This window comes from Hylobates moloch, unplaced genomic scaffold (genome assembly GCF_009828535.3).
Source record: "Hylobates moloch isolate HMO894 unplaced genomic scaffold, HMol_V3 SCAFFOLD_8, whole genome shotgun sequence".
In the NCBI taxonomy this organism is placed as follows: domain Eukaryota; kingdom Metazoa; phylum Chordata; class Mammalia; order Primates; family Hylobatidae; genus Hylobates; species Hylobates moloch.
Genome location: NW_026652283.1, coordinates 57,222,547 through 57,236,390, shown reverse-complemented (window position 1 = coordinate 57,236,390; position 13,844 = coordinate 57,222,547). Strand labels below are relative to the sequence as shown.

The window sequence follows — 13,844 nt, the reverse complement described above, 5'->3', positions numbered from 1 at the left end:
TCTGGGGGGTCGGGGTGTTGGATAAGTAGTTCTGCAGAAGGCTGCACGTACGTGTGTGGGACGGCCACAGGCATAACATCCTGAGAGAGGACCTTGCCTCGTAGCGTGTTGATTTATGGTCATGACCTAACCTGGCCCTGTTTTTGCTCATTTTCCTCCTAAAAACAAACTCTCACCACACAGCATGTTTTTTTAGTTACCAGAGTTGATGACACTGCATGACTCCTCTGTTTTTTTGAATAGAGTTTCACCTTCCTGGAAGCTGATGGGGCTTCTTGGAGAAGCAGGACTCTCACTCCTAACTTTAATCCTCCCAGAGGTACAGAGCAGAACTCTGCCATGGGGGTTTCCTGGAAGTGAGATTCCATGGATGTGTCTGTGCCAAGAGCAGCATTTCTGTCTGGACCTTATCTTCATCTTCTGCCACCTTGGATTGTTGTTAAATGATCTCCTCTGCAAGACTCTGCCATGGATAAATGTTCCCTCCAGAATGAGGCTTTGTCCAAGAAAAGCTGTCAATAAGATTTATCACATATTCTGTAATCTAACTGTATAGGATCTAGAAGAAAGCATCTTAGTATGCGATGGCTGTGGAAAAGCTCATCTAACGTTATGGGGAAAATCAACCACACGTAGTTGCAGAGCAAGGGGCATGCTCGGTCCCCTTGGATCATTATTCTAGGTCAGATGCACTTGCAAGGTTACTAGGGTTCCCCAAGACTGGCGGGAAATGCTCCTTTTCTGGGTCAAGACTCTCATGACTCCATTTGACTTCAGGAGCAGAGTGGGAACAAGGAAATACGACCCATCCTTTCTTGCTGCTGTGGTAAATTCATAGATGTCTGAGATAGGCTGTTGTCATCAAGGGACTCTCAGATTCCTTCACAAATAGCAGCAGTTCAACAAGGCTCAGCAACCTGCAACAAGATCACTTTTACTAAGGTAGTCAAGGAAGACTTCATAGACAGGATGAAACTTAAGGTAAGTTTTGAAGGGCATATCCATAGAAGGGAGGCATTTCAGACAGAGAGAGATACGTATTGATAATGTATATCAGGCCTATATAACCTCTCAGAAAGGGGCACTTTTTGCTTTTCCATTTATTTGAACATTCTGAAATAAGTTGGCACAATGTTCCTGAAATACCTGGCTTTGAGGAAGAAAAGGGTATGAGATGGTGCCTTTCCCCTTTTGTCGCTACCATAAAATAAGAACACCAAGGACAGGTGGATTTCTGACAGTTGTTAGAAGATATTTTTCTTACTTTTTAATTAACTGTTATAATTCCCAGGGTGGATTATACTTTTCCTCCTCATTAGGGTGGTGGGGTCACTGTTGAAGCATAACCCGCTCTATCTGGTCTTGTGGTCAGGTGACTCCATTCTGTCAAAACCCACAGACAGAAGGTTCCAGTAGGGGAGAGGGGAGTTTTCTAGTAGAGAAAGGGTGAGCAATCAGAGCATTTGAGAGGCAGAAGCAGTTCCTAGCTGGGCTATCTCACTTTTCTTTTTGTTACATTCCCGTCAAATACAGATTTCTAGTCTGCCAGGTACATACCAAATGGGGAACAGGAGAAAGGAGGAAGTGGGGATTGAAGCCGCTTGTTTGGAAGTGAGTTTTCTGTTGTATGCTCTTCCCATTAGCCCCTCCTTATCTTGGGGTCCTCTAGAAGTGATTACTAAATGTTATGTGTCAAAAGCCTGCAGGGCCACCCAGAAATTTTACCAAATGTTCGGCAAGACAGCCTGTCAATTTAGTAATGGCCAACAGGGAGACATGAACAGCTGGGACAGCCACTCTGTTCTTTCCTCCAAACTATTTCCAGGTGTGGATGTCAGTTTATACATTTTTCTGAGTCAGATCCCAGTCATCTGCAAGTAGTGGTCTGCAAATTTGTTAATGTCACACTCACCAGCCCATGTCACTCTTCTTGTCCCAAAATAACAATTAGGAACTAATTATTTAGTATTTAAAATGTTTTAGTGTAGTAGAAAGAGCATGGGCTTTTTGTCAAATAGACTTGGTTTTGATACCTTTCTGGCATTTGCTAACTGTGAGATGGTGGATGACTCGCTCAACTTCTCTGATTCTCAGTTTTTTGGTCTGATACACTCAGCTCATACATTTATGGTAGAGGTTAATAGAGTGGCACGTGTGCAGCATCTAGAGCAGCAGACATTTACAATTTTTCATTTAGTTTTTAAATCGATATGTAATAATTGTATATATTTATGAAGTATGTAGTGATCAAATCTGAGTAACTAGCATTTCCTTCATCTGAAACATTTATCTTTTTTTTATATTGGGAAAATTCAATATCTTCTAGCTATTAAAAAATATATCATATATTATTTTAACCATCGTCATCCTACAGTTCTATAGAGCACTAGAACGTATTCCTCGTACCTAGCTGTAATTCTGTATCCTTTAACAAATTTATCCCTATCTCCCTCTTCCTGCTACCCTTCCAAGCCTCTAAAACCTCTGTCCCACCTTTTACTTCTAAGAGATCAACTTTTTAAGCTTCTGCATATGCATGAGAACATGAAATGTTTTAACTTTCTGTTCCTGGCTTATTTCACTTAACATAATGTCCTCCAGTTCTATCTGTGTTGTTGCAAATGACAGGATTTCATTCTTTTTTTATGGCTGAATAATATTAAATTGTGTTTATATACTGCATTTTCTTTATCTATTCATCCGTTGTTGGGCACTTGGGTTGATTCTATATATTGGCTATTGTGAACAGTGCTGCGAAAACATACTGATTTCCTTTGCTTTGCATAAATGCCCAGTAATAGGATTGCTGAATTGTAGGATAGTTCTATTTATAGTTTTACGAAGAACCTCCATGCTGTTCTCCATGGTGGCTGTACTAGTTTACATTCCCACTAACAGTATGTAAGAGTTCCTTTTTCTCTTCATCATTGCCAGCATTTTTTTTTTGTCTTTTTAATAATAACCATCCCAACTGGGGTAAAATGATATCTTATTGTGATTTTGATAGGCATTTCCCTGATAATTAATAATGTTGAGCAGTGTTTCATATATTTGTTGGCTATTGTATGTCTTCTTTTGAGAAATATCTGTTCAGATCATTGCTCATTTTTTCATCTGATTATTTGTATTTTTGCCATTGAAATGTTTGAGTTTTTTGTATATTCTGGATATTAAACCACTGTTGGATGAATAGTTGCAACTATTTTCTCCCATTCTTTAGATTGTCTTTTCACTCTTTCAGTTGTTTCTTTTGCTGTGCAAAAGCTTTTAGTTCAATAGTTTTTTCATTTGTTGCCTGTGCTGTTGAAGTCTTATTCATAAAATCTTTTCCCAAACCAATATCCTGAAGTGTTTCCCCTATTTTTCTTCTAGCAGCTTTATCATTTTGCATCTTACATTTAGGTCTTTAATCCATTTTGAATTTTTTTTTTTTTTTTTTTTTTGAGACGGAGTCTCACTCTGTTGCCCAGGCTGGAGTGCAGTGGCGCAATCTCGGCTCACTGCAAGCTCCGCCTCCTGGGTTCACGCCATTCTCCTGCCTCAGCCTCTCCGAGTAGCTGGGACTACAGGCGCCCGCCACCACGCCCGGCTAATTTTTTGTATTTTTAGTAGAGACGGGGTTTCACCGTGGTGTCGATCTCCTGACCTCGTGATCCGCCCGCCTCAGCCTCCCAAAGTGCTGGGATTACAAGCGTGAGCCACCACGCCCGGCTTGAATTTTTTTTAATAGGGTGAGAAGTGGGAGTCTAGTTTCCTTCTTAGGCATATGGGTATCCAGTTTTTTGAGCACCATTTATTGAAAAGATTTTCCCTTCTGCAATCAATGTACTTGGTACCTTAGTCAAAAATCAGTTGTTGTAGATACATGGATTAATTTCTGGGTTCTCTATTATGTTCCATTGGTCTATTTGCCTATTTTTATGCCAGTAAAATGCGATTTTGGTTGCTATAGCTTTGTAGTATATTTTAAAGTCTGGTAGTGTGATGCCTCCAGCTTTGTTCTTTTTGTTCAGGATTGTGTTGGCTATTTGAGGTCTTTTGTGGTTCCCTGAAAAATTTTAGGATTGTGTTTTCTATTTTTATGAATAATATCATTGGTATTTTGATAGGGGTTGTGTTGATATGTAGATTGCTTTTGTTAGCATGGTCATTTTCACAGTATTCTTTACATCCATTAATATGAGATGTCTTTTCATTTATTTATGCCTTCTTTATTTCTTTCATCAGTGTGTTGTAGTTTTCCTTGTAGAGATCTTTTACATCCTTGGTTACACTTATTCCCAGGTATTTTATTGCTTCTGTAGCTATTCTAAATGAGACTCCTTTCTTGATTTCTTTTTTAGATTGATCACTGTTATCATATAAAAATGTTACTGATTTTGGTATGTTGATTTTGTATCCTGCACCTTTACTGAATTTATCAGTTATAAGAGTTCTTTTTTTTAAATTTTTATTTGTTTTTTGGGGGGGTAGAGTCTTTAGATTTTTCTTTTTTTTTTTTTTTTTTTTTTCTTTTTGAGATGGAGTCTCACTCTGTTGCCCAGGCTGGAGTGCAGTGGCACAATCTCGGCTCACTGCAAGCTCCCCCTCCCTGGTTCACGCCATTCTCCTGCCTCAGCCTCCCAAGTAGCTGGGACCACAGGTGCCCACCACCACACCCAGCTAATTTTTTTTTGTATTTTTAGTGGAGACAGAGTTTTACCGTGTTAGCCAGGATAGTCTCGATCTCCTGACCTTGTGATCCGCCCGCCTCGGCCTCCCAAAGTGTTGGGATTGCAGGCGTGAGCCACCGTGCCTGGCCTAGGTTTCTCTTTATGTAAGATCACTTCATTTGCAAATGGACAATTTTACTTGCTTCTTTCCAGTTTGGATGCCTTTTGTTTTCTTCTCTTGCCTAATTGCTCTGGCTAGGACTTCCAGTGCTATGTCAAATAAGAGTGGTGAGAGTGGGCATCCTTATCTTTTTCCAGTTCTTAGAGAAAATACTTTTTGCTTTTCCCTGTTCAGTACAATGTTAGCGGTCACTTATGGCCTTTATTGTGTTAAGGTACTTTCTTTCTACCTAATTTATGAAAGTTTTTATTATTAAAGGATGTTGAATTTTATTAAATGCTTTTTCCATAATATATTCGCTGAAATGAATAAATAATTTTTGCACCATTTTTGCATCTCTGGGATGAATCCCACTTGATCATAGTGTATGTTTTTTTTTTTTTGGATGTGCTGTTAGATTTGGTTTGCTAATATTTTGTTGAGGATTTTAACACCTATATTTATTGGATATTGGTAGGCAATTTTCTTTTTTTGCTGTATCCTTGTCTGGTTTTGATATTAGGGTTATGCTAGTCTAGTAGAATGAGTTTAGAAGAACTACCTTACCTTAAATTTTTTTGGATTAGTTTGAAAATGATTCATATTAGTTATTTAAAGTTTTGTTTGAATTTTGTAGTGAAGCAGTGAAGACTTTTCTTTGTGGAGATACTTTTTAAATCACCAATTCAGTCTTGTTACCTGTTATTGATCTGTTCAAGTTTTATATCTCTTCTTGGATAAATCTTTGCAGGTTGCATGGTCCAGGAATTTATCCATTTCCTCCAGGCTTTTTAATTTATTGAAGCATTCATAATAGTTTCTAATGATATTTTGTATTTCTGTGGCATGAATTATAACATCTCATTTCTGATTTTATTTGGGCCTTTTTCTTTTTAACTCCAGCTAATGGCTTGTCCATTTTGTATATCTTTTCAAAAAACCAAGTTTTTGTTTCATTGAACTTTCTTAGACTCTCTTTTGTTTATTTTCCTTTTATTTTCATTTATTTCCTTCTATTAATTTTTGGTTTTGTTTATGCTTGCTTTTCTCATTGTTTGAGTTGCATTGTTACGTTGTTTTTTGAAATATTTCCAATTTTTGATGTAGGTTTGTATTGCTCTAATCTTGTCTCAATACTGCTTTGGCTGTGCTCCATAGGTTTTGGTATGTTTTGCTTCTATTTTCATTTTTTTGAGAAATTTATATATTATCTTATTATTTCTTCACCCATTAGATATTCAGGAGTATGTTGTTTAATTTCCATGTATTTTTATGGTTTCAAAAATGTTCCTATTATTATTACTGATTTTTTATTTTATTCCATTGTGGTCAGATAAGATATTTGATGTTATTTATTTTATTTGTTTATTTTTTAGCGACATGGTCTCACTATGTTGCCTAGATTAGTCTTAAACTCCTGGGCTCAAGTGATCCATCTGTCTCGGCCTACCAAAATGTTGGGATTACAGGCATGAGCCACTGTGTCTGGTTGACATTGATTTTTAAAATTATTTTGAGGCCAAGTATAATGGCTCACACCTGTAATCCTAGCACTTTGGGAGGCTGAGGTGGGAGGACTGCTCAAGCCCAAGAGTTTGAGACCAGCCTGGGCAACACAGTAAGATCTTATCTCCACTAAAAATTAAAAAATTAGGTAGATGTGGTGGCATACACCTATAGTCGCAGCTACTTGAGAGGATGAGGTGGGAGGATTGTTTGCACCCAGGAAGTTGAGGCTGTACTGCCACTGAACTCCAGCCTGAGAGACAGAGCAAAACCCTGTCTCGAAAAAAAATTGTATTGGCACCTGTTTTGTGTCCTGATGTTTTGCCAATACTGGAGAATGTTACATGTACTGATAAAAAGAATGTGTATTCTGCAGCTGTTGTGTGAAATGTTCTGTAAATTTCCATTAGGTCCATTCAGTCTATGGACCAGTTCAAATCTTATGGGCTTTTTAGTTGATATTACATCTAGCTGATCTGTCCAATGCTGAGAATGGGTATTGGGGTCTAGCTCTCCCCTTAGATTTGATAATATTTGCTTTATATATCTGGGTGCTCTTGTATTGTGTGCATATATACATACATAATTGTTATATCCTCTTGCTGAATTGATCCTGCTGCTATTATATAATGCATTTTTGTTTTTTTTTAAGTTTTTGATTTAAAATCTGTTTTATTGTATATAAGTATAGCTTCTTCTGTTCATTTTTGATTTCCATTTGCATGGAATATTGTTTTTCACTTTCAGTCTATGTGTGTCTTTACAGGTGAATTGAGTTTCTTATAGGCAACATATAGTTGGATCTTTTAAAAATCCCTTTGGTCAATCTATATTTTTTAGTTGGGGAATTTAGTTCATTTTATTGATTGTTTCTCATTGTTTTGTATATTCTTTATTTCTTACTTTCTCTCTTTTTGTTTATTTTTATGTTTGGCATGGTTTTCTGCAGTGATGAGGCTTGATTTCTTTCTTTTTTTTTTTTTTTAAGACAATGTCTTGCTCTGTCGCCCAGGTTGGAATGCAGTGGTGCGATCTCGGCTCAGTGCAACCTCCACCTCCTGGGTTGAAGCAGTTCTCTGCCTCAACCTCCTGAGTAGGTGGGATTACAGGTGCTCACCAGCACACCCGGCTAATTTTTGTATTTTGTATTTTAGTAGAGATGGGTTTTCACCATCTTGGCCAGGCTGGTCTTAAACTCCTGACCTTGTGATCTACCCACCTTGGCCTCCCAAAGTGCTGGGATTACAGGAGTGAGCCACTGCGCCTGGCCTGATTTGTTTCTTTTTTGTGTATTTGCTCTATCTGCAAGTTTTGTACTTTCATATGTTTTCATGAACACATGCAGTTACTATCTTTTTGCTTCCAGAGGTAAGACTCCCTTAAACATTTCTTGTAAGGCTGATCTAGTGGTGATGAATTCCCCAGGTTTCTGGTTATCTGAGAAAATCTATATTTCTCCTTCATTTCTAAGAATAGCTTTGCTGGGTATAGTATTCTCGGCTGATGGATTTTTTTTTTTTCTTTTAGTACTTCGAATATTTCATTCCTTTCTTTCTGGCCTGTTCATTTTTTGCTGAGACATCTGCAATTAGGCTAATGGGTATCCCCTTATATGTGACTTGGTATTATATTTTTCTCTAGCTATTTCTGTCTTTGACTTTTGGCAAAACTCAAATATGCCTTGGAGAGGACTTGTTTGGATTAAATATATTTGGAGACTTTTGAGTTTATTGGATCTGAATGTCCACCCCTTTTCTAAGACATGAGAAGTTTTTCACTATTATTTCATCAAATAGGTTTCCCTCACCTTTTCTCTTTTCTTCTCTTTCTGCAACTCCCATAATGCCAATATTTGTTCACTTACTGATGTTTCATACATTTTTGTAGGCTTTTTTTTCATTCTTTAAAATATGTTTTTTTGTCTGCCTGAGTTATTCCAAAAGATCTATCTTCAAGTCCATAAATCCTTTCTTCTACTTGGTCTAATCTGTTGTTTAAGTTCTTGATTGTACTTTTTGTTGTTTTATTCATTGAATTATCCAGTTCCAAGATAGCTGTTTGGTTCTTTTTTTATGATATTTCTTTATTGAATTTCTCATTCAAATAATGAATTTTTTAATTTTGTTTAATCATCTATCTGTTTTCTCTTATATATCACTGATTTTCCTTAAGATTATTATTTTGAATTGTTTTTAGTATTTTGTATATTTCCTTATAATTGAATTTCGTTACTGGAGAATTGTTTTGTTCCTTTGGAGGTGTAATGTTTCCTTGATTTTCTATGTCTGATGTGTTCTTACATTGATTTCTGTGCATCCAGTAGAACAGTCACCTCTTCCAATTTTATGAAACAGATTCACAGAAAAAGACTTATTTCTTTTTTTGTGTGTTCGTGTGTTTTGTTTTTTACCTTTACATTTGTTTTAATTTACATCTTTGATAAAAATTATTCAAATATTTTGCCTCAAATACAATTCTATTTTTTTTGGCAGCAAATCCAGGTAGGATTATTTTTTATTAGATTTTTTTCTTCAAAAAAAAAAAAAAGAAACAGGGATACATGGGCAGAATGTGTGGGTTTGTTACATAGATATTTGTATGCCATGGTAGTTTGCTGCACCTATTGACCCATCCTCTAAGTTCCCTTCCCTCACTCCCATACCCCAACAGGTACTGGTGTGTGTTGTTCCCCTCTCTGTGTCCATGTATTCTCAATGGTCAGCTCCCACAAATGAGTGAGAACACGTGGTGTTTGGTTTTCTGTTCCTGTGTTAGTTGGCTGAGGATGATGACTTCAAGCTTCATCCATGGCTGTGCAAACGACATGATCTCTTTCCTTTTTATGGCTGCATAGTATTCCATGGTGTATATGTACCACATTTTCTTTATGCAATCTATCACTGATGGGCATTTGGGTTGGTTCCATGTCTTTCCTATGGTAAATAGTGCTGCAATAAATATACGTGTGCATGTGTCTTTATAGTAAAACGATTTATATTTCTTTGGGTCTGTATCCAGTAATGTAATTGCTGGGTCAAATGGTATTTCTGCTTCTAGATCCTTGAGAAATCACCATACTGTCTTCCACAGAGGATGAATTAATTTACATTCCCCCTGACAGTGTAAAAGCTTTCCTATTTCTCCACATCCTCGCCAGCATCTATTGTTTCCTGATTTTTTAATAATCACCATTCTAACTGGCACAAGATGGTGTCTCATTGTGATTTTGATTTGCATTTCTCTAATGGTCAGTGATGTTGAGCTTTTTTTCATATGTTTGTTGGCCACATAAATGTCTTCTTTTGAGAAGTGTTTGTTCATACCCTTTGCCCACGTTTTGATGGGTTGTTTGTTTTTTTTTCTTGTAAATATGTTTAAGCTCCTCATAAATTCTGGATATTAGACCTTTGTCAGATAGATAGATTGCAAAAATTTTCAACCATTTTGTAGGTTGTCTGTTCACTCTGATGATAGTTTCTTTTGCTGTGCAGAAGCTCTTTAGTTTAATTAGATCCCATTTGTCGATTCTGGCTTTTGTTGCAATTGTTTTTGGCATTTTTGTCATGAAGTCTTTGCCCATGCCTATGTTCTGAATGGTATTGCCTAGGTTTTCTTCTAGAGTTTTATGGTTTTGGCTTTTACATTTAAGTCTTTAATCCATCTTGAGTTAATTTTTGTGTAAGGTGTAAGGAAGGGGTTCAGTTTCAGTTTTCTGCTATGGCTTGCCAGTTTTCCGACTATGGCTTGCCAGTTTTCCCAGCACCATTTACTGAATAGAAGATCCTTTCCCCATTGCCTATTTTTGACAGGTTTATTGAAGATCAGATGGTTGTAGATGTGTGGTGTGATTTCTGAGGTCTCTGTTCTACTCCATTGGTCTTTATGTCTGTTTTGGTAATAGGACCATGCTGTGTTGGTTACTGTAGACTTGTAGTATGGTTTGAAGTCAGGTAGCTTGATGCCTCCAGCTTTGTTCTTTTTGCTTAGGATTTTCTTGGCTATACAAGGTCTTCTTTGATTCCACAGGAAATTTAGAATAGTTGATGGGAGCAGCAAACCAACATGGCACATGTATACCTATGTAATAAACCTGCACATTGTGCACATGTACCCTAGAAATTAAAGTATAATAATAAAATTTAAAAAAAGAAATTTAAAATAGTTTTTTTTTTTCTAATTCTGTGAAGAATGTCAATGGTAATTTGATGGGTGTAGCATTGAATCTATACGTTACTTTGGGCCGTATGGCCATTTTCACAATATTGATTCTTCCTATCCATGAGGATGGAATGTTTTTCCATTTGTTTGTGTCCTCTCTTACATCCTTGAGCAGTGGTTTGTAGTTCTTGAAGAGATCCTTCATATCACTTGTTGGCTGTATTCCTAAGTATTTTATTCTCTTTGTAGTGATTGTGAATGGGAGTTCATTCATGATTCGGTTCTCCACTTGTCTGTTGTTGGTGTAAAGGAATGCTTGTGATTTTTCACATTGATTTTGTATCCTGAGACTTTGCTGAAGTTGCTTATCAGTTCAAGAAGTTTTGGGGATGAGATGATGGAGTTTTCTAAATGTAAAATCATATCATCTGCAAACAAAGACAACTTGACTTCCTCTCTTCCTCTTTGAATACTCTTTATTTCTATCTCTTGCCTGATTGCCCTGGCCAGAACTTCCAATACTGTGTCAGATAGGAGAGGTGAGAGAGGGCATCACTGGAAAAAGACTTATTTCTATAGATGGGTCTTAGGGTGTCAGTTGGGTAGGATGTGTTGGCTTTAATTCCACATGGACACAGTAGTCTCTAGTCAGTTTCTTCAGCTGTAATTCATGCTAGTGATTTTTGTATCTCAGTGGCCTAGGCTGCAAGAGTTTGTGGCAGCAGTGGCACAGCTTTGCTGGATGTGTGCTTGCTGGGCTGTTTCTTAGGTGGAAGGAGGGATGTGAGTGCACATAATGCCCATGGTAAATCAGCTAGCTAGGATCTGGCTCACTGAGATTGGGGCTATGGGCCTGTTAACTCTGGCCAGGGTTGTGGGCATACAGCTGCTTGGCTGCCCTGGGGGTGTGTCTTTGAGGGGCAAGCCCACTGGGCTGTTTTTCAGGCCTCAAGAACAGGCACACGGTCATTTGGTCAGTCTGAAGATGTGTCTGCCCAAGGTGGCCTGCCAAGCTGTTTTTCAGGACTTTGTTGTGGGTGGGGCCATGTCCACCAGGGATAGAGTTGCACATAGTAGACAAATTATAAAAGATAATTCAAGTCTCTTTATCTCTTTTTGGCATAAGCAGCAGATATCCTGAGCATCAAGAAAAAACTCAAGTAATGGAAAGAAGCAGGCTACTTTACAGGGGCCACATTCAAAACCTTTTTTTCTTTTCATGAAACAGCTGTTTGTAACTCTATCTGTAATGTTCACTGCTTTATTATAATTTTTCATAGTCTCTTTGGAGGATTATATTCCAGTTTGAGAGAAAACCTTTCTGCTTGATGATAATTGACTCTATCAATTCCAAGTACTGGTAATTAATGATAGTAGAGAACTGGATGCAAATGATGTTTGCTAAGACCCACATGAGCATATTGCTCTGTTAAGATACCCATGGTCTCTAAATACAATTTTTGGAGTTGAGAGCAGGAATACAATTAATGAGATATCCTCCCTCAATTTCCTTTCTCTCAAAACTCAGATTAAATGCAAGGTAAGGTGCTTGAACAGTTTTAAATTTAGTAAACATATATGATGGAAGCCAGTTGCAAGAAAGAGCTGAGAAAATGATTTTTACAGTTTTAAGATGATGTGGTCCAAATGTTTGGCTTCCACATTACCACCATCTTTTGAGTTACATCATTTGATCTGATTTTTCTAATCCATGGGCTATCGTAGTTCAGTTTAGTGTTGAGTAATTTCATAAATTATATTCATGTACTGGTCCCTCTGTTCTTTCCAAGAATGTGGCTTTGATGAATAAACAACAGTTATAACATGTTTGTTTCTATCTCATGTACATCCAAAATTATAAAATCTCAACGTTGCACAAACTCAAGAGTTTCACCAAGTATATTGTATTGGCTTGGACTTCATTGGTTTTGTAAGTCTTTACCCTGCTAGACTGAGAAGAAGAAGTCTCCTAAATGTGGGATTCTGTAATTTTTCCTTTGAAACAAAGTTCATCTTGCTTTTGCTTAATGAGATCAAGAAAGTAGGGCTGAGGGTCCCTCCTGAGAGCATGTGGGGACCTGTGCAGGCTGCTCTATGACCCCAATTTGCAGCTAGAGAATGAAGAAGAGCAGACCTGGGATGGACACATTTTGTTCACAGGTACAGTTGGTCACTGGGTCCTCCAGTAGACATGTTATGGCTGAAAACTCAGAGTATAGGCAATATTTACCCCCTTTTAAATTACAGAAAATGATATTATCAGCAAAGCAGCCACATCTAACTTTAATAGTCAAAGGGAAAAGGAAACACTTGGCAGCTTGCAATTGCTTTCCTTTTTAGTCTTTACAGTAATGGAATCGGCCCAAACTGGTTCATCAGAGCCAATTGTACACATCTCTTCCCAAACTCATGTTCAGTGACATCGTACTGGTAACTTAAAATTGGCCACTGTGGGAGTAATTTATATCACAGAAATTGGCAAATGTTGCAAATCAGGACTTGGACTTGTTTTTAATCTTCAGAGGACCAGTTGTTAAATATTTACTAGCATACCACTGGTTTTATATCTAATTTGTTATTTCCTTTGATAATACATTGAAACTCCTTCTCCTCATCATAGCTAATGTTTATTAATCACTTTATTTGAGCTGAACACTGTGCTGATACTTCACATGTGTTATTTTATTTAATTATCACAACAACCTCATGAGGTTTAAGGTCTCAGCTTGTGGTTGAAGGATGCTGAAGATGCACAGATTTTATTTCTCAGGTGAAACTTTCAAATAAGGGAACCAGAGCTCAATAAAGGTGATATAACTTTTTTTTGAGATGATACAGCATGTAAGTAGTAGATTGTAGAATATAATTTCTGGCTGACTCATGCTTTTAACCACATGCACTATGGTCTTTCCCAGCATAGGTTTTGTAGAAAACTGTTCTGGGCTCAAAATAATGATATCTTGGTTCTAGTGCACTCTCTGCACCCAGTCTGACACCTAATCTCTCAGAGCCTCAGTGTCTGCATCTATAAGATAAGGCCAATGATAATAATTCTGCCTGCCTCAGAGGATAGTTTCACCACTTAAATAATAGTATACAAAAGATTTATTTGGAAAGCTTAAGGTCTATATAAATGGGAGATAACATTACAGGCTAAGTAAAAGTAAATATAGTCACACACACACACACACACACACACACACACACACACACACACAATTCCAGTGTAGAAGATTTGGCTGAAGTGAGTAATTTATATAAAGGCAGGTTCTGAGGACTCTTATAATGAATATTACTGGGTAAACTGGCAGGATGTTGGGCTTGGCAATATCTGATCTTATCTCTTGGAATTCTTTGGCTTTGGCACT

At 37.4% G+C, this 13,844-nt stretch overlaps 1 protein-coding gene across 1 annotated transcript in view; it reads left to right on the top strand.

Moving 5' to 3' along the window:
• The window catches only part of PAPPA2 (pappalysin 2), a 298,454-nt gene that overhangs the window by 20,694 nt on the left and 263,916 nt on the right, over window positions 1-13,844 (top strand). The gene's annotated exons all lie outside the window — the stretch shown is intronic.